We start from the raw sequence: 24,643 nt of genomic DNA on the forward strand, positions 1-24,643 counted from the left end.
CCTACTCCTCCCTCTGCTCTGTTATATTGGCATGAGGTGTACACCTTGCCTCGTAATCAAATGATATATTGGATTTTGAGATGGAGGCGATGGGACAGTCTCCTACAATATGAAACTGTCCTCCTGTATTATAAGTGCAAGTTCATAGCCAAAAGAAGATACTGTCTGAAAGGCAATCATTCCCATCAAATAAGTGTGGATTGGAAGAGAAAGTGATAGTGTACTAATCAGAAACCAAGAGACCCTGAAAGGTATCTTACTAGTGAGGGGGGGGGGGCAGGATACTTTTTTACAGTGAGCATTAGTGTCTGAGCATGTGTACCAGTGTATTTTATGCATTCTGGAAATGTTGCTGTGGTTTTGCTGCTGTTTTTTGTTTTTGTGTCTTTTTTTCGCTTAATTCAGTTTTAAACTTCAGATCTACGTACATGAGAAGGACCATTCATTGGATTGTGTCTACTAAAGCAGTGTTTCCCAAGTCGGTCCTGGAGTACCCCCAGTCAGGTTTTCAGGGTATCCACAACGAATATGCATGAAAGACATTTGCATAAACTGGAGGCAGTGTATGCAAATCAATCTCTTGCATATTCATCTTAGATATCCTGAAAACCAGGCTGGAAAGGAGGTACTCCAGTACTGACTTGCCAAACACTGTACAAAAGTTTTTCTCCCATTTTGTGCCTATGAAGAGGAGTGGAGGAGTAGCCTAATGGTTAGTGCATTGGGCTTTCATCCTGGCGATCTGGGTTCAGTTCCCACTGTAGCTCATTGTGACCTTGGCCAAGTCACCTAACCCTCCATTGCCCCAGGTACAAAAACTTAGATTGTGAGCCCCCTAGGGACAGTGCTGTGCTGTATACATCTAGTACTGCTATAGAAATAATTAGTAGTAGTAGGCCAATATTGAACTGCCACCACTATGGTTATACTGAAACTGGATATTCAGTACCACCAGCCAGGTTCAGTGCCAACCCAAAAGTGCTATTCAGTTAGTAGCCATATTCAGACCACTAATTGGATAGCTGACTGGATAAATTTAGGGCAGAGATCTATTTTATAGATGTCTATAAAAACAGAATGGAGTGGAACGGGTAGGCATGAATCGCTTGTTTACTCTTTCCAAAATTACTAGGACTGGGAGAGGGGGAACAAGCAGTAAAGCTACAAAGTAGTAAACTTAAAACAAACCAGAGAAAATAATTCTTCACTCAACGTGCAATTAAACTCTGGAATTTGTTGCCAGAGAATGTGGTGAAAGCAGTTAGCTTAGCAGAGTTTTAAAAAGGTTTGGATAATTTCCTAAAAGAAAAATCCATAATCCATCATTAAGATGGACTTGGGGGAAATCGACTGCTTATGTCTAGGATAAACAGCATAAAGTCTGTTTTACTCTTTTGGGATCTTGCCAGGTGACCTGGATTTGCAACTGTTGGAAACAGGATACTGGACTTGGTGGACCTTTGGTCTGTACTAGTGTAGCAACAGTTATGTACTAATGTTCTTATCACTTTTGGCTGTCCTAACTTTGTTCAGATAGTTATCTGGTTAGGGGTCTGAAAATTGCTACTAACTAGGTAACCTCTGACTTCACCTAAGCTCCACCCATGGATTGTTCAGGCACTGTCCACCACAGCAAAAAATGAGGGCTTACTGTAGACCTTGCTCAGGCATCCTCTGATAATACATGTGTGCTAACTAAAAATGTTTTTTAGTGCTGAGGGTGGGTCTGCGGACAGAGAGTGGGCGTATTCTGCACTAACATAGTAAGTGACAGCAGATAAAGACCTTGCACGGTCCATCCAGTCTGCCCAACAGTTACGTTCATTATCAATTCAAGATTAAATCAACAATGAAAGTGATATTATGTACTTGATCATGATCTTTCTTTGGTGTTTCTGGGACATAGACCATTGAAGTCCTTATGTTCCAACTATTGGAGAACTTTAAGACTGGGAGTTGCAGATAGAAGAACTTTATTATAGCACCAACAATTAAGAACTGACACGGGTCCGTGTTTCAGAGGACAAAACACCTGCTTCAGAGTGTCTTTCTTGGATCGTAGTACAGGAACTTCCTGTTTCTTGTTGTTTTGGACATCTAACTTTGGGTACCATTTACTGAATCTAGCCATGGATGTTTTTTCCTGGTTGGGAGGGGGTACATGTTAGGCTTTTCTTGTGAGCATTGATACAGCTGCTCAACAAATGTTATAACTCCAGAATTTTCACACTATGCCATTCCATTTTGGCCAGTTTTCTCCATAGCGAGAACTGTGGAATTCTACTGTGTCTGTGGATTTTTGTCAGCTGTGGCATGAGGAAGCGGGGTTAAGCCCAATTCTGAATGTAACCACAAAGAGACTGATTACCTGGGTGGGGTGGGAGGGAGGAGGAAGAGAAACTAATGCCCCGATGCTCAGAATCAAATGTGGGCACTGGAGGCCATTTGCACCGGACTAGCTCTGCATTTGCGTGCTCAGAGGCTCTAGAATAGGAAACAACAAGCATGCCAATGATTAGTGCAAATACCATGTTAATATAGTCAGACGGATGTTAATGAGGTCATTTCCTATTCCCTCCCAATTCTCAGAGAAGAGCACACAAACAAAGCCACTTTACTGCTGAAAAAAATAACACCAGCTCGGAGCAGGCATTAGAGTGTTTGACGAGAGAATTTCTCATGATTCTTTCTTTAAAATCTGCTGGGTTTTATATAATTTGGAAGCAGAAGGAAGCCCATGCAAGCCCCTAAGCGCTGGTAGTGAGAAACGAATGTGTGCGAGTCAGAGCAAACTCAAAAGTGAAAGCACACATTGATGGCCTGTTTCCTTCGTTTAAATATAAGTGTTCCAAGTTTAAAAAAAAATTTGAAACGCTTATATTTAAAGGTGCAGAAAACAGATGCCAGTGTGTGCTTCATGGTCGGGTTTGCCAGGCCGCAAGCACACAAGAACTGAGCTTACTGTGAAATTCTTCTGTGCGTGCGCCAAGTAAGTGCTCCTCCTTGCTTTCGCTTTTACAGTACGCACGTAATTTGAATACCATTTCCTTTGAGCATTGGCGAGCTAGGTTTCAGCACTGGTCCAGCGGTACGTTTTTTGCGCCAATGGCCTTACTGCGGCAGTTTTGAGTATCGGCCTGTGAGTGCCATAGAAGTGGAATAGTCTCTGTTGTGCTCTTGGTCCTGCTGTCTCCTCAGGATGCGGCAGGGAGTCTACATCTGCACAAGATAATCGGCTCAGGCCTAATTGAATTAGCGTCTCCTTACCATGGGCAGTTAATTTCATTTCTAGGAGATCAGACGCCAGGAAGCAAAGTGGCTCTGCTATCGCAGTGGAGCTCTGCTTCATTTTGCTTGGGCATTCACTGCATTGTGCTCGCCCTCATTTTTCCAGTTTCCTGTTATCTCCAGCTAATTGAATAATGCACAGTATTGAAGGATATTAGTGAGGCTGTGCTGAATTCAAAAGTATGGCTCTTCTGACTAGACGGTGCCCCCCCTCCCCACTTTATCATTTGATTTTCCCTCTTTAACCCTTTCTGCTCCTGGTCTTTTAGGCATGTCCTTCTCTAGAAGGGTCTTCTTAGTTTTTAAGTGGATCTTTATTTCGGGGGGGGGGGGGGGGGGGGGGGGGGGGTCGTATACTATAAAATGAGCTGAGAAACGCACAGCTGACATTCGGTAATTTCATTTTATCGAATGACCGATAACAGAGCCCTCGCTGACCTCTCTCAGATCTTATTTCACCATTTTAGGAGGATCACATAGAAAAGCATCATTTTACATTCTGCTCACCTCCACCGCTTGCCCTTTTAATGTTCTGCTCTCCTGTATTTTTCTGTTTGATACCACCTCCTTTAGCTCCATTCACAAGGTTTTCTGTTTTCATCATTTACCGTTAAATATTCACTTTGTTTTTCAGGTTTTCTGCCCCTGGCTCCCTTTCGTCGGTTGCATAACCACAGGCCTCTATTTGCAATATTTTTGGTGTCCCCTACTTTTCCCTGACAGATATTGAGCATTTGCCCTTCCAGTGCCGGAGTACAATGATTCACTTGTAAACATGATTCATTTCTCAGCCCATGCTTTCCTCCTTCATACCAAAGTAAAAAGTTAGGACAGCTGATGCGTCCTGCTGTGGGTAACTGCCTTGATGTGTATATGGGGGAGAGCAGCTGCGGTTGCCCTTAGAGAGATTTATTTAATAAAGATTAATGTCTAGTTAGCTTCAGGCACTGTTGACCTGCTGCGCCTCGAATAACTGCAGGCCCCATGTTTTCAGTCCTAAAGAGCTGATCCCTAGGAGCAGAATACGGGATGGAGAATACAGGGGGTTCCTCTTACAAAGGGCAGTGTTGGATCAAATAAATCTTTTTATATATAAGCACATTTATTCATTCTAAGTTTTAATCAGACTTGATCTTTTATGAGCACTCATTCTTCTGGCATCTCTATACCTATATGTGCCTGCATCCATCTCCTTGGACAAACGCCCTATAAATCATAGTAATGTTACTGGTGCATGCGGGCTGCTACAAAGGCTGAGATTTTGTTTACGGTGATTAACTTGCACTGCAGAGCTGAAGAGGGCACAGGTTTCAGTCCAGAGTTTTACCCTTGTTACCATAGCATGCCTGACCCATTTTTCAGAATTGATGCCTGCCACACTGCAGACGTTTGTATGAATTCTGGAAGGATGGTTTAAACAAGGAATCATGGTGCAGACAGTGTGATAAGCGAGACTACAGAATGGCTGGGAGCTGACATCCTAGAGGATAAAACTAAGAATGGTCAGCCCCAAAATCTTTGTTTTGTTTTGCTTCCCGTGTTGATGGCAGCTTGGCTTTATTTTATGGAAGAGTAGCCTAATCGTTAGTGTAGAGGCCTGAGAACCAGGTTCGATTCTCACTACAACTCCTTGTGACTCTGGGCAGGTCACTTAACTCTCTCTTGCCCCAGATACAAAATAAGTACCTGTATATAATATGTGAACTGCTATGATAATAACCACAGAAAGGCAGTATATGAAAACCCATCTCCTTTCCTTTTGGTCAGTCTTCATTTTCATATCGAGGGCAATGTCTTTAAGAGTGTGCTTCTTTGAAAATAGTGCACACTTTTATAGGCAAAAAGCTCCAAACATTGTAACATAGTAGGTGACGGCAGAAAAAGACCTGTATGGTCCATCCAGTCTGCCCAACAAGATAAACTCATATGCGCTAATTTATATGTATATCTGACCTTGATTTGTATCTACCATTTTCAGGGCACAGACTGTAGAAGTCTGCCCATTACTAGCCCCACCTCTCAACCACTAGCCCGGCCTCCTAACCACCAGTGCTGCCACCCAATCTCCACTAAGCTGCTGAGGATCCATTCCTTCTGAACAGAATTCCTTTATGTATATCCCATGCATTTTTTGAATTCCATTACCGTTTTCATCTCCACCACCTCCCTCTGGAGGGCATTCCAAGTATCCACTACTCTCTCCGTGAAAAAATACTTCCTCACATTTTTCTTAAGTCTGCCCCCCTTCAACCTCATTTCATGTCCTCTAGTTCTACCGCCTTCCCGTCTCTGGAACAGGTTCGTTTGCGGATTAATACCTGTCAAATATTTGAACATCTGTATCATATCACCCCTATTTCTCCTTTCCTCCAGGGTATACATGTTTACCCTGGAGAGCAGAAAGGGCCAGATTCAGTAAATGGGGCCCAACTTTAGGCGCCATTAATATTCATGCTAAGAGCTAATTCTGTAAAGGTCGCTTAACGCTAAGCAGCCTTTATAGAATAACGCTGACGCAGAGATTCTATATATGGTGCTTAAAAAATCGGTGCTGAAATCAGTGCCAACTAAGCGTATACTATAATCGGCACCTAGATTTAGCCACCGATTATAGAATACACTTAGTTTATATTTCAGTACCGATATCTGTGCATCCATTTACGCCAATGAAAACCTAGTATAAATCTCAGCATGTAGATTTAGGCGCACTGGGCCATATTCTATAACTAGGCGCCTAAATTTTGGAACGTCCATAAAATGCCTATTTCCTCGTCCATAACCTTTTTGCCCCTGCACGTTCGACGTTTGACGCCCATCGTTACAGAATACATTTAGTGAGTTGTGTGCCTAAATTCTAATCAGTGCCAATTAGTGCTAATTATTGTTTAACTGCTGTTATCAGTGCTCATTAGCTTGTTAAGCCAATTATGTTACACATGCAGGCTCATATTCAAAGCACATAGACTTACAAAGTTACATAGGTTACTATTGTAACTTTGTAAGTCTATGTGCTTTGAAAATGAGCATCATGGTGTTATAGAATCCGTGCCGATTTTGGTGCCTAAATCTAAGCGCACTATATAGAATCCGGGGGATACTGTGGATTCCCGTGCCCAACTTTGGGCGCCAGGACTTAGCCTGGTGTATATCCTTGCACCTAACTGATGGCAGTTGAGCATGTAAATCCAAGTATTCTATAACATTGCACCTAATTTCTAGGAATGACTCTGACCCACCCATGGCCTCGCCCCCTTTTGAGTTATGTGCTATGAAATTCAGGCGTGCACGTTATAGAATGTGGCATTGGGCTGATGTGCGCATAATCCCTTATTACTTCCAATTAAGTGCCTTTAATTGGTTGTTGGCATTTAATTGACGAAGTAGCTTACATGCGCATCTGAGCTCCGTGCCCAAATTTGGGTGACCTATATAGAATCCAGGGGAAGATGTGCTTTTCCTGCTTGTTCACAACAGGCAACAACATTGGAATATGTCCTTGATGTGTCCTGGGTCATTCCAAACAGCCTATCCTTAGTTAAAAGTGTCATATCCCAAAATACTGTATTTGGCCCTCAAAACCCTAATAGGAATTACTAAATCATAGAGCAGCATATAGTTTTAACATTAAATAATCTGCCTGAGAAAAATTATTAGTTTCTGGGAGTAGATAAGGTTGCCTAAAGTAGAAGTTAGCAAAAAAATCTACCTGTGATGGATTCTTAAATACTAGATTTCTTGAGGTGGGTGATTAGTGATACTGGTTCTGAAAGTTGGAGACAATCGGCAGTAGGTAACCACTATTCGCTTAACACTTTGAATTGAATATATTGGGAAGCATAGGTATCATTCTTCATAACTAATTTAAATGCAATTCTATTAAAAATATTTAGATTCAAGAACGTATTTCTCACTCAAGGCAATTTCTCCAAGTGGGTTATTTCCTGTATAGGGAGTTAACTGGAATAGCATGAAAGAGACAATCTTACAGAAAGGAGGGGTAAGTGATCTCTGTTGGACAGTAAATGGACTTGGGGAAAATCCACTATTTCTGGGATAAGCAGTATAAAATGTTTTGTACTTTTTTGGGATCTTGCCAGGTATTTGTGACCTGGATTGGCCACTGTTGGAAACAGGATGCTGGGTTTGATGGACCTTTCGTTTGTCCCTGTATGGCAATACTTATGTACTTATGATTGTAAATTCATTGGACAGACTGAGGTATATAAGAAATAAATGTTAACGGACTGAAATGAGAAAACGTATTTTCAGCTATGAAAGTTACAGAATCTCCCTCCCTCACTTGTAGACCATGAATAGAGAAAGTGATGGGTGATGGTTTGGTCTTCAGTTGTGAGGCTTGTTCCACATTCATTTCAGTATAAATATATTATTTTTCTAGTTCTGCATAAGGTTACCATACGTTCTCTTTTAAGAGGACATGTGCTCCTTTTGGACTTCTACAGATGTGTCCACTGGTTTTTTTTTAATTTTTAGGAAAATACCTTCTTTTTCTTTTTTGTGCCTATGACCAACATACCTACCCACATGATGTGCTAAATGATCTCTGGCCTATTAGTTAGTCTGGACACATGGAGGTGCTAAAGAGAGAGAAAAAGGCATTTTCAATCTCCTCTCTGTTTCCCTGCTGCTTGAATCTGTCAAAGGAATTTTGTTCATGCAGCACAACTTTAAGTGTATGTCATGCAAAGACTTTCACACACCTCAGAAGCCAGTCAAAGTTGTTGAGGGTTTCTGCTCTTCTGATAAGTATGCTTGGGCTCAGACTTAGTAGATTATTTACTGCTATACTGTAAATCAGTTACTGTTTGATGTGTGTTTATTAACTAACAGCCATTTATAGTTACACATTTACTACGATTAAATATTTCTTTAGCAAAAGTAGCAACCATTTTTATTTTTTATGTCCCTTTTGTTGTCTTCGCAAATATGGTAACCCTAGTTCAGCATCGGTGCAAATTGCACACAAACACTTCTGTCCCAGCCCTGCAGAATCTGCCTGGTTACGCACTTTTCATTAGTTGTGGATGCAGGGCAGGTTTGAGTCAGACAGCTGGGAAAGTGTGTATTGGTCAAAAGGGAAGGATGAAGCAGCAAGAATGAAGGAGGTGAATGTTTTCACAGTCGTGATCGACACTCCATGGTCTGTTGATTTATCATCTTAGAGGGAGCTGTAACCTGAGCAGGGAAATACATGTGAAGGGAAATAAAATCTCCACTCCCCTCTCTTGCAAAGACAGATTATTTTATGCTTGCAAGGTTGACCTTGTTGTTATATTCTTTCTGCTGTCAAGCCTGGTGGGAGTTCTTGGCTCCTGTGTGAATGTGTGTGACACGTCTCATACTGTAATGTTATCCCAGGCTTTTGTCCCCTGTTCTCTTAAGGTTCAGCTGGTAGATCAGGTTGAACTGTTGGTACACTTCCCAAATCAGCTTCAAGAAACTTTATCGGTATGGCAAATTGTACATATTTACCAATGCAATACCTAGTGACACAAGAAGAGAATTTGAGTTTGGCTGGCGATCAGTGTAATCCTTCCCCCACACCTTTTCCTTTCATAAAATTAATTGAGTAAAAAGGAGAAACTGCTGGGAGGTAGGGATGACTGTGGGGTTTGCCAGCATTTGAAAAGAGAGGCTGTCTGAATTTTGCTGTGTACCAGAGGCCTCAGAAATGTCCTCCCCATAGTTCAAAGGAGGAATACTCAGGAGTATCAGATTTAAAACAAATTTAAAAATGCGTTTTTCAGTCAGCATTCAGTTAAGGTATGAAATTTTATTCTAGAGAACGTGGTGAAAGCTGTTGGGTGAGTCGGTGCATAGTCAGATAGAAAAATACGTGGCCACCATTTTTAAAATCGCTGGCTGCTGCAGGTGTTTCTAGCTTCGGATGTTCAGTGTCAGGCTAATGGCACTGAATACCCAGTTCTTCTCTGGCTGTCTGACATTATCCAGGTACTGCCAATATCCAGCACTGGTACCAAAATAGCTATCCGAGCAAATTAAGGGGGTCTCTTACTAAGCTGCAGTAGAAATCAGCTGTCGGTAAACGCCAAGATGCCCATTATATTCCTAAAGGCATCTCGATGTTTACTACCAGCTGATTTCTACCACGAGCTGAAAATGCTACCATGGCTTAATAAAAGACACCCCCTAAGATAACCCCCCTCATTCTACAACTTGATGCCTAATGTTAGATACTAAATGTACACGTATGTTATAGAATAATAGCATTTACATGTGTCAGAGGTGCCAGTGATTGGCAGTTACATGTTTAAGTGCTAGGTGTTATTCTATAACAAATGCGCCAAAGTTGCTTAGCATGTAACTGCAAGTGGGTTGTATACATGGGTGGAGCCTGATGAGCCACACATCTTATAGAATGCTATCAGTTGCATTCATTGCATAGTGCAATTCGGTGCACCACCTTGTGCCTACCATTGTCCTGTTGTACATGGGTGCACCTAAATTTGGTGTGCCAGCACGACTTAGTATTCTATTCTATAATTAAAAACATGACAAAATGTAGGCAGATAAAGACCATATGATCTATCCAATCTGCCCATCCATGCCCATCTACTCTCCCTATCACTCCCTTAGAGAGATCCTATGTACTTGTCCCAAACTTTCTTGAATTCAGATACTGGTGGAGTGGAGGAGTGGCCTAGTGGTTAGGGTGGTGGACTTTGGTCCTGGGGGAACTGAGGAACTGAGTTCAATTCCTACTTCAGGCACAGGCAGCTCCTTGTGACTCTGGGCAAGTCACTTAACCCTCCATTGCCCCATGTAAGCTGCATTGAGCTTGCCATGAGTGGGAAAGCATGGGGTACAAATGTAACAAAAATAAAATAAATCTCCACCACTTCCACCGGAGGTCGTTCCACAAATTCACCACTCTTTGCGTGAAGAAGTATTCCTCAGGTTACTTCTGATCCTATGTACTTGTCCCAAGCTTTCTTGAACTTAGATACTGTTTTCGTCTCCACCACTTCCACTGGGAGGTTGTTATACAAATTCACCACCCTTGCCATGAAGAAGTATTCCTCAGGTTACTTCTAAGACTATCCCCTTCCACCTTCATCCTATGCCTCTCATTCCAGAGCTTCCTTTCAGTTGAAAGAGATTTGCCTCCTATGCATTTATGCCATGGAGGTATTTAAATGTCTCTATTGTATCTCCACTTTCCTGCCTTTCTTCCAAAGTATACATATTAGCATCTTTACGTCTGTCCTCATATGCTTCATGAGGAAGACCACTGACCATTTTAATAGCCATCCTCTGGACCGACTCCATCCTGTTTATATCTTTTTGTAGGTGTGGTCTCCAGAATTGTACACAGTATTCTAAATGAGGTCGCACCAGAGTCTTATGCAGGGGCATCATCACCTCATTTTTCTTACTGGCCATTCCTCTCCCTATACACCCAAGCATCCTTCAAGTTTTCATTGATACCTTTTTTACCTGTTTGGCCACCTTAAGATCATCACATACGATCACAGGCTGAGGCATGCCTGAAGCCATTATAGAATTGGCTCTAAGTGTGCCCCATTCTGATACCTACATCTTGGCACCCAGTTATAGAATTGCCACCAGCCTTTTTTTCCCAGCCTCGCTTTCTTAAATAGCTAACCAGGTACTAGCACCAAATATTGACGTTGCCCAGATCATTTCCAGCTCCGCCTTTGCTCTGTCCCTAGACAGCCCTGGTTAAGTGCCGCTGAATATCTGGCTTGGAGCTGGTCAGCGGGAGTTAATTGGGTAGGAGCCACTCCTCCTTCTCCTATTTCTAAAGCACTACTAGACATACACCAGACTGGTTAATGCCTACTGAATACTGACCCTATTATTTTCTGCAGTAACATAGTAGATGACGGCAGAAAAAGACCTGCAAGGTCCATCCAGTCTGCCCGACAAGATAAACTCATATGTGCTACTTTTTGTGTATACACTACTTTGATTTGTACCTGTGCTCTTCAGGGCACAGACCGTATAAGTCTGCCCAGCACTATCCCCGCCTCCCAACCATCAGCTCTGGCACAGATCGTATAAGTCTGCCCAGCACTATCCACGCCTCCCAACCACCAGTCCCGTCTCCCACCACCAGCTCTGGCACAGACCGTATAAGTCTGCCCAGCACTATCCACGCCTCCCAACCACCAGCCCCGCCTCCTGCCACCGGCTCTGGCACAGACCATATAAGTCTGCCCAGCACTATCCCCGCCTCCCAACCACCAGTCCCGTCTCCCACCACCGGCTCTGGCACAGACCGTATAAGTCTGCCTAGCACTATCCCCGCCTCCCAACCACCAGCCCCGCCTCCCAACCACCGACTCTGGCACAGACCGTATAAGTCTGCCCAGCACTATCCCCGCCTCCCAACCACCAGCCCCGCCTCCCGCCACCGGCTCTGGCACAGACCGTATAAGTCTGGGAAGTATGTCAAGCAGTGGTGTAGCTACATGGGGCCATGGGAGCCTGGGCCCCCATAGATTTGGCCCTGCACCCCCCTGCTGATGACCCTCTCGACCCCCCCTCCCGCCGCCAACCCTCCCCCGCCATCGCCTACCTTTGCTGGCGGGGGGACCCCAACCCCCACCAGCTGAGGTCCTCTTCGTCAGACTCATAGAAACAGAACGAAGCCTTGCACCGGAAGAAGAGGACCTCAGCTGGTGGGGGCTGGGGTCCCCCGCCAGCTACTACTTATCATTTCTATAACGCTACTAGACGTTCGCAGCGCTGTACACTTGAACATGAAGAGACAGTCCCTGCTCGACAGAGCTTACAATCTAAAGGTAGGCGACGGCGGGGGAGGGTTGGCAGCGGGAGGGGAGTCAAGAGGGTCGTCAGCAGGAGGGGGTCAAAGTTGGTGGTGGTGGCGGCGGTGGGGGGGCAGCACCGGGGAGGGGCTAAAATGTGCCCCCTCACCTCGGACTCTGGACCCCCCTCCCGCCGAAGTCTAGCTATGCCCCTGATGTCAAGAGACATTAATTGAGCAAATTTAGGATGTGGTATGAGCCAATACCTTTTTTCCTACAGTAACACCCAGGGCATAATTAGTAGACAAAAAGGAAGTGACATTGAGTGCAAGGCTTGGGGGAGGGGGAAGGGGAACGATGACACTAGGGGCAGAACACATCACTTCTTGAGTGCAAGAAGTGCTTTAACACTATTCCTTTGTAAATTAAGCTCTTGTAACACCTGAATGTATCTGCAAAAAATGACTTCCTGAAAAACAAGAACTTAAGGTTACTTTCTGTTTCTCTTCCATTTTATTTGCGCCTTCTTTTGCCCCATATGTTTAGTTCTGGCATCTGACTGATGTGTGGCTACAGGTGTTCAGTTTTTAATTAGTACTTCAACTGCAGCTTAGGTATAGCAACAAAATGGTCTGACATGACAGCTTTATGGTATGTTTTCTAGTATCTAGTAGTAAAGTAATAGTAGTAAAGTTGTAGTAGTAGCAGCAGCAGCAGCAGCAGCAGCAGCGTTGAAGTCAGTGGTATGAATCTAGTTCCCAGTACAGATAAAAACCCATAATCTCTACAAAGAGCCATTATAATTGGCAAAGAGTGTATGAAGTGTCAGGCATGGGAATCTGGTTACTTTTTGTGTCTTTAGAATAGCCTTGAGTAAAAAGGCCATTGCAAGGCATGGATAAGAAGGATGACTGCCCTGTACATGAAGCTGGAGGGGGGGGGGGGCATATTACTCTTTGCAGTTATCCACAGGTGCCAACATTTCCAAATGATTGGTGATGCCAAATACAATACAATTTACCCATTCCTGGACACAGCGAAGCATGCTTGCTCAATATTGGGGGTGTTCAACACCCACAGAACTGGCTCCTATGGAGCTAGCCGGTGAGCTTGCAAGCACACAAGCCTAAAAGGGAAGGAGTTACCAGAAGTAGTTTGTCCATGGAGTGGCGGAGTAGCCCATTGGTTAGTGCAGCAGACTTTGATCCTGTGGGAACTGGGTTCGATTCCCACCACAGCTCCTAGTGACTCTGGGCAAGTCACTTAACCCTCCATTGCCCTAGGTACAAAATAAGTACCTGTATATAGTATGTAAACCGCTTTGATTGTAACCACAGAAAGGCAGTCTATCAAGTCCCTTTCCCTGTTGTTTTGTAGTGAACAGTACTTTCCCTCCCTTTAAGAATGTCACTTAAGAATACACTTGCAAGCATGTCTTTAATCTCCATAGTTTTCAATAAGCTGACCTTCTTAACCACATGCTTTTCCTCAATAGACTTCAATGACCTCACCATCATACTCCAAGTACTGAAAGTCGGAAAAAATCCCTGTTTAATAGTTCACCAGGTTGAGACTGATAACAGTGTGGAGCTGGTTGTTGTCATTTGTGGAGTGTTAAGCAAATGGAGGACTTCTGCTTCCAATCTTTTGAACTCATTTGCCAAAAAGCCAAGATCCACTTACAAAGGATATGCGGGGTTTCGCCATCACTAACTATTCAGGCAGTCTTAGCCACACTTGAAGGAAATATTTCCCTATAATTAGGCCCCCTTGATGTCTTGGCAGCTCCGAGCACAAGCCTCTTCCCTCCTATGCACTGGATAGATTATTTGTAACATTGTTCCCTCTGTTCTATATTTGAAAGAAGTTAAAATTACATTATAGGCAATCTATGACTTCTAACATGTTTGATTGTAAGTGTGCTTCAGAAATCTAAATCACATGTGAACAACCTTTTTTCACAGCTTGTCAAGCTAGCCTATCAAAGTGAGCAAGGAATAAAACAGGGGTGCAGAATAGAATTGACATTTTTGCTCAGATTTTGAAAACAACCCCAGTGAAGTCAAGTGGGTGGGTGAGTTTTAATTAATGTACAGCTGCGCTGGTTGTAAGCAAATTAGGAAAGAAGGATCTGTTTTTCATTATTTGTGATCCCAGGCAGGTCTCTTGCTAGAGACAATGGGGCTAATTATTCAAAAGCAGTTATGCAATCAACAGCAGTTGCCGACAGCATAACTGGTTTGCTGTCAGTTTTGTGAACCAGGGAACACACAACCTTGGTTGGAGATGACAAATTTGTGTTGTAGTGGTGTGGGATAACATAAAAAGTAATACAGAGACGAGGCAAGAAAAAGTAAAACCATATTAAAAACCAGCAATTGGTTATGCTGTGTAAGAAGGGGATTAAGAGATAGCAATACTGGATGTAACAAACTAGGAGACATAATGATAGGATCTGAAAAAACAATGATCTTAAATACAATAGCTATGGATATAAAATCATTGTTTGTGATCTACATAGTTTTACATATATTCATATACATGAGCTCATTTTCATTTTATGACATTTTCTTCTACGTCACTTTCCCAAGGGTTTATTTTTGGCGGGTTTTTTTTGCACTTTTTCATTTATACTGCTCGGATGGCTTGTGATACCAGCAGATGCTGAACGTCCCTGCCCACGGTATGTTCCACATTATATTATTATATATTAGTTTTACCATAGCAGCTTGCCACTGCCTGAATCCTTTTTCTCACTTTGGTTCACAGTCTTCAGCCCGCTACTGTTCACGTCGTCTTTACCACTTTTACAGCCGTCTTTGAGTTCATTATGAGCTTCCTTTAGAGTATTTCCGTCTATGATGTAGATAGCACTATTAATAACTTTCAGTTAGTGGTGTCCCTGTTTATTACACTTCCATTGTCTTTTAACATTTTAGCTTTTTAATATATTTATCATTGGTACATAGCACCATTTTTTATGCACCGTGCACTTTTTTTTTCCAGTTATGGTGTAGATATGTTGCCCCATATCGCTGTTTTTAGTATCTGGTATTTAAACTCATTCATTATAATTGAGCTCATTTATATACTACTAGTAAAAAAAAGGCCCATTTCTGACAGAAATGAAACGGGCACTTGCAAGGTTTTGCTTGTAGTGTGTATGTTTGACACAGTGTGTTTGACAGTGACTGTGTGTGTGAGAGAGAGAGTGAATGCGTATGTGTGTGAAAGAGAGAGAGTGAGACTGTCTCCTCTGTCCCCTGCCCCCCATCCAGCCACTCAGCGATTCTTCTCTGTCCCCTGCTCCCCCTCCAGGCACCCAGCAATTCTCCTCTGTCCCCTGCCCCCCCTGTCCAACGATTCTCCTCTCTCCCCTGCCCCCCCTGTAGCCACCCAGGGATTCTCCTCTCTCCCGTGCCCCCCCTCCAGCCACCCAGCGATTCTCCTCTCTCCTCTGCCCCCCCCTCTCCAGCCACCCACCGATTCTCCTCTTTCCCCGCCCCTGCCACCACACCCCCCTGAGGTCGCCACCGCTCACCTCCCCCCCCCCCCCGATGTTGCCGCAGCCACTGCTCCCCCCTCCACCCCCCCCCAGGTCGCCGCCGCTCCCCCCTCTCCGTCCGCCCAGCCACTTTCCCTCCAGGCCCGCCCAGCCACCCAACAGACCTGCCAAGTCTCCAGCGACACAGGCGGCACCAGCTCCGATTTCTGGCCACTGCTGCTTCAGCAGCAGCGGCCAATACAAAAACACCATCAGCTGTTTTTACGAAGCAAGCACGGCACCGCAGGCAGCCATCAGGATTGGCTGTTGGCTCTTCAGCCGCTCCTCTCGCCTCTCATGTCACTGCCCCTGGAGGACGACCCCGGAGGAGCGCAGCGACGTGAGAGGCGAGAGGAGCAGCTGCAGAGCCAACAGCTAATCCTGATGGCTGCCTGCGGTACCATACTTGCTTCGTAAAAACAGCTGATTGTGTTTTTGTAGCGTCGGCCAGAATTAGAAATTGGAGCTGGTGCCGCCTGTGTTGCTGGAGACTTGGCAGGTCTGTTGGGTGGGTGGGTGGGCCTGGAGGGAAAGTGGCTGGGCAGATGGAGAGGGGAGAGTGGCGGCGACTTGGGGGGGGCTGGAGGGGGGAGCAGTGGCTGCGGCGACCTCGAGGTGGGGTGTGGAAGGGGGGAGCCATGGGGACCTTGGGGGGGGGGTGAGCGGTGGTGACCTCGGGGGGGGGGGGGGCGTGGCGGCAGGGGTGGGCTCCTGTAACGTTCCAATGTTTCTCATTGTGTTCGTGACGTCAGGAGATGGTTACGATCCCAGTGAGACTCATTCAAACGTTGAAGGAGCAAATTATTATATTAGATGATGTTTTCCTTTCACGCTATTACTTCACTTTACTTCTCTTTCACTTGCTGTTTGGCGTACTTGGGGCCCTGTTTACTAAGCCACGTTATAGGCGCGTTAGCGTTTTTAATGTGCGTTAACCGTGTATGTGCCTACAATATCCCTATAGACTCCTACACGGTTAGGGCACGCGTTAATTGTAGGCATGTTAAAAATGCTAATGTGCCTTAATAAACAGGGCCCTTGGTCTTTGTTTTACATTCATTACGACAGTTAAGATGTTTGTCTTCTAACAAAGGTTTTCGTTGGTCTGTTGAATAGCTTTCACATTTTTGGAGCCAGTTGCATGCTTCTTTTCACCGTTATGCTTTAGATTATACCCTGTCAGAGGGGGTAGGGTATTTTATAGCCATATAGCTTTCACTTGGCTTCTTGATGGTACTTTCACATTCACAGTTTCTTGATAATTTAACACAGTCACATGTCCTTGATAATTCAACACAGTCTCACAATTTTGCTTAGCTATTTTGATTTTAGCTTTATGATTATGATCTATAGTCACTAACCTTAGGCCATATACTCCCTATGTTTATGTGTACTTTCTATTAAGGATTCTATTTATTCTATCATGTATGTGATATACAATAATACACACAATAACAGGTTTATCTATGTCTGGATATTCATTTTATTATAGCGGTATCATCACTTTAAGAATTGGACGGTTTCACATGTTTTATAACACAGTCTCACGATTTTGCTTATGATCATGATATATAGCCACAACCTTAGGCAATATACTCTCAACGTTGATGTGTTCTCTTCATTAAGGATTCTATTTATTCTATTCCACATGTGACACACAACAATATGCACAACAACAGGTGTATCTATGTCTGGATATCTCTATTTTAGTGGTACCATCACTTCAAGAACTCAATTGTTCCACATGTTTTATGACTGTGAAGCTGATTGATTTGCATTTTTACGGTATGTTTTGAATGTTTTTCATTCCTCATATGCTGGTATACATATAATTCTTTAGGTTCTGCAGTTGCATTTGAACCTCGATGCCACATGCTGTATACCTGTATATGTTTTACATCTGTTTTTATTTGTATATTTATTTATATTTATGCTGCATTTATATCATTATATGTTTATGTTGTAGACCCCTGATGAAGGGGTGATCAGAGGTAGCAGCACTGCGCGGTTAAATGCCGCCTAATATTGGCTGGCCAGCTCAGCATGGTTTAAACCTGCCTGCTGAAACCCTTTTGAATATCGGGCCCTTAGTTGATATATGCTTTTATGTAGAGGGGGAACTTGCAGATACCAATATTCGTAACATCATGGATTTAAAACAAGACATGCAATTCTCAGTTTATTAGCTAGCTTAATGTTCAGGTGTTTTTTCTTGGAAGATTTTCACAGACTGCATGCTCTGATGTACAGGTGGGGTTCAGGGACTCAACATTTTGTGCATGTTGCACGTTAACTTGTTATTTTGATGGGTGTTTTCTTGTTTTAGAGGGAGGAGGCTTTATGAAGGCGATGAGAGCGGTTTTTGTTGTAGGAGTAGGATAGTTTTGTTAATGGGTGGCACTGGAACAAGATCTTACACCCATAATTTTTACAGTAATCTACAATATTAATAGTGATATTCAGGTTAGGTAATTGTGAGTTTTGTGGTTAGTGTTCTGTTAAGGTAGTTGTATCGTACCTGACATAAGTAGTGCTGCATACAAAGCATGTAAGAGACAGTCCCTGCTCTACAGAGTTTACAGCCTATTCAACACAAACAGGGCAATTAAGGGATTACGGAGTTTCATTTATTATGGGGGGGGGGGGGGGGGGGGATTTAAAGCAATATGGGTATTAAACAAGAAAATAAGGGGCTATGATTTAAAAAGTGGAGGAGTGGCCTAGTGGTTAGGGTGGTGGACTTTGGACCTGAGGAACTGAGTTTGATTCTCACTTCAGGCACAGGCAGCTCCTTGTGACTCTGGGCAAGTCACTTAACCCTCCATTGCCCCATGTAAGCTGCATTGAGCCTGCCATGAGTGGGAAAGCGTGGGGTACAAATGTAACAAAAAAAAAAAAAGCCTAAAAAAAGTGAGCTTTTAGCCTGAATTTGGGCAGGATCGTATTTGAGCAGCCTAGTTAAGGTGCATGGCATAGCAAGGTGGAAAGGAGTCTGGTGTTGGCAGTGGAGAAGAAGAAGGGCACAGATATGAGTGATTTAACCCAAAGAACAGAGTTCCCGGGGAGGAGAGTATGAAGAGACAAGAGATGAGGCAATGAGCTGCAGAATGAATGCATTTGTAGGTCAGTAAGAGGTTTGGACTGTGTGAGTGTAGTGCAGTAGTGGAAGAGAGAAGTCATGCAGCAGAATTTTGAACAGATTGAAGGGGAGAGAGAGATGGTTTGGTTAGAGATCTGTGAGGAGCTGGTAGCAGCAGTGTAAGCAAGAGCGTGGGTAAGGTTTCTCGTAGTGTGTTCAGAAAAGAAGGAATGGATTGTGGTGATTTTATAGATAAATGACAGGTTTTAGCAATCTGCTGGGTATGTACAAAGAAAGAGAAAAATCAACAATGACCCCAATTTTCGGAGGAGGGATGATAGTGTTATGCATAGAAATAGAGAAAGGGGGAGGGGGAATAAGAAGCCATGATAAATTTACTTGGTGGTGGGACATCCAGGCAGCATTAATTAAGCAGATAGAGATTTGAACATGGATTTTCTTCAATGGAGATTACTTATGTAACACTCCATTTCATTTTACCATAATTACAGTTTATAGAATATCAACCTTAAACAATTTGGGTTTATTCTTGTACACAATTCTCTTTCCACTTTTGTGATACACACAATGTGGAGGAATGGCCTAGTGGTTAGAGTACCGGTCTTGCAATCCCAATCCAGAGGTGGCTGGTTCAAATCTCACTGCTGCTCCTTGTGATCTTGAGCAAGGCACTTAACCCTCCGCTGCCTCAGGTACAAACTTAGGTTGTGAGCCCTCCTGGGTAGGGTTACCATTTTGTGTCCTCTGAAAAAGAGGACACATGTCACGCCCCCTACCCCGCCCCCGCCACGCCTCATGCCACGCCCCCTTCAGGTCGGGTTCCGCCACGCCCCCCCCCCCGTCACATAGTCCCCTCCCCCCCTCACTTACTATCTAGCCCTGGTGGTCTAGTAGCGTCTTCTCTTCGGGGCAGGAAAGAGCCCCCTCTTTCCTGCCCGGAGCGCTGCCTGCCCTTGCCTGCTGCATCCTCCTCGGTATGGCTGGGGATTCAAAATGGCCACCGAGAGTTGAAGCGGCCTCGCGAGAGTTCAAATCTCGGCGGCCATTTTGAATCCCCAGCCAGACCGAGAAGGATGATAGACAGGGGAGGCAGCGCTCCGGGCAGGAAAGAGGGGGCTCTTTCCTGCCCCGAAGACGTCACTAGACCACCAGGGAACATGGTAAGGAAGGGGAGGGGATGGGAGACCAGGTCACGACCCACGGCGCCGATCGCGCACCCACCGCACGCACGCGCCTGCCCGCACCCGCGCCCACGTTTGTCCAGAAATCCGGACAAACGTGGGCGCGGGCAAAATCCGCCGGACGCCCCGGACATGCCCTCAAAAAGAGGACATGTCCGGGGAAATCCGGACGTATGGTAACCCTACTCCTGGGACAGAGAAATATCCAGAGTAACTCACCTTGAGCTACTACTGAAAAGGTGTGAACAAATCTAAAAATAAACAAAATAAAAAATAAATGTTCTGTCTGACTAGTTGAACTTTGCTTTCATTTGTGAAATCCATACTGTACACCGCCTTGAGTGAATTCTTTCAAAAAGGTGGTAAATAATAATAATTATTTAATGGGACTTTCATGAAATCCATTATAAGGTTCAAATTCTGTTGGATTGTCATTGTATACTTCTCCATATACTTTGTTACGTGCTTTCAAATGCTATGTTGAACAGAACCCATTTATTATGAACTTATTCTGAAAATCACGCCAGATTTGTATGTAGAAGGTTGAGTTTTCCTTGGCCAAGAGATTTAAGCAAAATCAATTACTCAAAACCCCCTCCCCCCATGTCTTTCTATTATTAATCTTATCAGTGCATGAGCGGTAAGATCTGCTTGTTAGCTCATGCATTGAACTCATTAAAATGGGATTTCCAGCACAAAAGATTGAGAGCAAATAATTCAGGGAGAGGAGTTGTGTGTATTATGTAGGGGTGCAGAGGTAATTATTAGAGTGATATATGGACAGTGTTTGATATAGTGAAAAATTAAAGGTTTGGGAGTAATGAAGAGCTATGGATGGCACAGATGTATAGAAGGATTGATAAGAACTGATAAGAGATCTTGACAGAACATGAAAATTGGGGAGATAGAGATAGATAAGATCTTTAAATGGAGATTGACCTATTGCACTTGAATTGATAATCTTTGACTAGAATCAAACCATTTTCTCATAGATCTTTTATGGGATGGATAAAATGATCATGTGATGCAACCCTTTTTTTAAAAAAATGTTTTTATTGAAATTTTTTTAAGTAAACGCATCCAACAGGGCATCTTATACAGCTATAAATGAAGCATTGTAACCCTAAACCATCCACCCCCCCCCCCCCCCAAAAAAAAAAACCTTTCCCCTTCCCATAGTGCGAAAGATGATATGTATATGTCCTCTGTTGGCCCACTTCCAGTTCTCAGTCAAGTGGGGTTCAATAATCAGAGTCACTATCTAAACCACAGGGACTATTAGATGCAACCCTTTCTAATGGTAAGCCAAAGAATTTGAGAATGGTGGTATACATTTGGATTTATTTTGTGGGGGCTCATTTATTGAGAAGAAATATCTAAATTCTGTCATGACAAAGAGGAAAAAAACACTGAAAAGGCCAGATTTATAGAGGTAAAAAAGAAAAGAAAGTACACACACATACAAATCTTTTGACTATGAACCTATAAGTGATCCAGGTGCCCAAGATAATAATTAGCATAGAGAGGGAACCACTTTTGTTGATATGTATTTATTTTCTTTTTGGGCACAGTAATCCCTCCTTTCTCCTGTTTATTTTTTTTCCTGCTCAGTTGAAATCCTCGTTGGGTTTTTGGTGCTATGAACATTAATTTTCAACTACCCAGGGATGTTTCTTATATATTAATAGACCCTCTCTCCCACTATTCCTAGTTTGGTCATTGCAGCGTCAGTCCTGAGGCTGGGAGCCATTCTCTTAGGCAGGAGTTCACCAGTGGTGGCCAAGCGTGCATTACTGTTTAGCACAGTTCTTCTCGCAGCAAATGTTCTGGTGCTTTGAGATTTCAGATTACTCTTGGCTGGAAGCTGCATTGACTACTTTATCCATAGTGGCTATAAAGTAAATAAATACAAATAAAATCTGTTGGTGGACATAAAAACATTGGTTCGGGCCATTAAAGCACGAGGGTAAGTCCATATTGTCTGGCAATTCACATTACAAATCTTAATAGGGATATACATTTTTAAGGGGCCTTCTACTAAGCTGCATAGACGCCTACGCATGCCCAATGCATGTCAATTTGGAATTACCATCCGGCTATCATGTGACCAGGGCGGTAATTGTTTCTACGTGCGTGCAGTACGCGCGCTGGAAAATAATTTTATTTTCTGGCGCGTAAGCGGTAATCGGCATTTGAACGCGCGTTGACCATTACTGCCCGGTTAAGGCGTCAAACCTTACCACTAAGTGAATGGGTGGCGGTAAGGTCTCAGACCCAAAATGGATGCGCGCCAATTTTCATTTTGCCGCATGTCCATTTTTGCCCCCCCCCCAAATGCATTTTTTTAAAGGTGCATTGAAAAATGGATCTGTGTGCGTCCGAAACACGCGCCTAACGCACATTCGGCACCTAACTCTTACCGTTCAGTAAATCCAGACTGCCCCAATTTGACCGCCCCTATTGGACTGACTGTTCACTTGTCTCTTAGATTGTAAGCTCTTTGAGCAGGGACCGTCCCTCTATGTTAATTTGTACAGCGCTGCGTAACCCTAGTAGCGCTTTAGAAATGTTAAGTAGTAGTAGTAGTAGCCTACACTAGCACAGGCCACTTTTCAATGCACCTTAGTAAAAGGACCCCTTATTGCCCATTTGCAGAACAATTCTATTATGGGTAGACATATGTAGCACCTTCATTTGCACTTAGGCTCACAAGTGCATTATGTGCCATTTTATCACGTAGCACATCAGTGCTATAACGTGTAGGACACTGTTCCCTCTAAGCTAAGCAGGAGACCTCCAACTGCATTGCTGCCAGCGTGAGGTGGTGCTTCAATATTGTGTTTTCAATTGCTAGACACAGGCAGGTTCCTTGGAGTCCTGCAGAGCTTGCATGTCCCTCACTATTGAAAATGTGATAGTGAAACAGCACCTCCCACTGGCAGGACTATAGGTCAGCTTAGAGACAACAGTGGTGTAGGCCAGGGGTAGGCAACTCCTGTCCTCAAGAGCCGCAGGCAGGTCAGGTTTTCAGGATATCCACAATGAATATGCAGGAGATAGATTTGCATACCATGGAGGAAGTGCTTGCAAATCTATCTCCTGCATATTCATTGTGGATATTCTGAAAACCTGACCTGCCTGTGGCTCTTGACGACCGGAGTTGCCTACCCCTGGTGTAGGCAATGACTGTGTTGCCAAATTATGCAAGCAACTTGTAGAATACTATCGGTTCCACACGTTGCCAGCTGTCAACCTGATGTAAGTGGTCGCACCTAAAGTTCGGCATGCCCAAGTGGCTTTATGCCAGTATTCTGTAATGGCTCAGATGCCATTATAGAACTGGTGGTCAGCACACACCACTGTGCAGCATCTACATTGAGTCACCAAGTCACTGAATTGCCTGCTCGGTTTTGTTAGCACTGCTTAAAAAAAACTGACACATTGAAAATTGATTCAACATGCATGCAAATTTAAATACATAAAATAGATTTCTGTATTTAACACATTTTTATTAATGTAATAGTTTGATATGAAAAAGGAAAAAAGTTAAAAAATGAAACAAATTTTTTTTATATGCACATCCCTAGATCTAATCCTCTATCATCCAAACAATATTGTATCTCTTCTGTACTGTAAATCCACTTTTATCCTGTGCTGTTGCGATGTTGCCTCTTATATGATAGCAGTGCTTAAACTTGTAGTTTTAAATTAATCTTTCTTATATGCAAGTAGTCCTGTGCGTGGGATTGCTAAATTCTTCTGCATCGATCCTTCTAGTAATGTCGGTTAAGGCTTGGGTATTTGAAGTAGTGTTACATTGAAGAAGCACAGGTTTACAGATGACTAGCTTGCTGTAGAGGGATTCTTTAGAGGAGGGGAAGGTGGAATCATGCTTCAGCTCTGGCCCCTTTAAAAAGGCTTGCTTGGAGAATGATTCTCAAAGTCTGGGCGCTAAAGCCCACAAAGCAAACCCCATAGCACAACAACAGTGCAGAGAAATAGCTAAACAATGCTCAAAGCAAATGACATTCAAATTTTATGCACGGATAATTCACAATATTAAACCAAAAGCAAGGGGAGGAACATGCCTGGTGCAGTGCACAAAGGTTTCACGGTAAGTTTGGCTCTTGTGCACTCGTCCAGAGAAAATGGAAGTGCAAGCATAGGTGGCACTGTTCTGCGCTTTTAAATATGAGCTTTTCAAAAATTGTATACACTAAGGGCCCTGTTTCCTAAGCCGTGCTGTAGGAGCACTAACATTTTTATCGTGCTAACACTAGAGACATCCATAGGAATATATGGGTGTCTCTAGCATTAGTGCTTGCTAATTTTTAGCATGCACTAAAAACGCTAGCGTGCCTTTCTTGAAATCACATATTTAAGAACAGGAAAGAAAGGCACCGATGTGTGCTTTCAGTTTTGCTCAGACCTCGTGCACATATTTGTTTCTCACTATCGGCGCTTAGAAGCTGCATGGGCTTCCTTCCAAAAGAAGACAAAACAGACATGAGAAATTGACAATAAATCCTCTCCCCAAGTCCCTCTATGCTGCCCCTGGGCTGGCTGTTTCAGCGATATAGACCATCATTTGCTTTGGTCCTTGCAGTGCTGCCATTTCAGCATTAAGAAGGAATAGTCACTGACCTCATTTGCATCAATTTCAGTGCATTTCAGTACCATTTGTGGCCACGTTTAGCACACTTCCGCACACCTGCCCATTGAGCGTTCTATGCGCAATAACGTGCATGCAAATCAG

General features: G+C 43.6%; 1 protein-coding gene across 3 annotated transcripts in view; it reads left to right on the forward strand.

The window, feature by feature from the left end:
* Nucleotides 1–24,643, forward strand: part of PCDH1 (protocadherin 1) — a 383,228-nt gene that overhangs the window by 256,016 nt on the left and 102,569 nt on the right. The gene's annotated exons all lie outside the window — the stretch shown is intronic.

The sequence above is a fragment of the Microcaecilia unicolor genome, chromosome 8 (assembly GCF_901765095.1).
Source record: "Microcaecilia unicolor chromosome 8, aMicUni1.1, whole genome shotgun sequence".
Taxonomy (NCBI): Eukaryota; Metazoa; Chordata; class Amphibia; order Gymnophiona; family Siphonopidae; genus Microcaecilia; species Microcaecilia unicolor.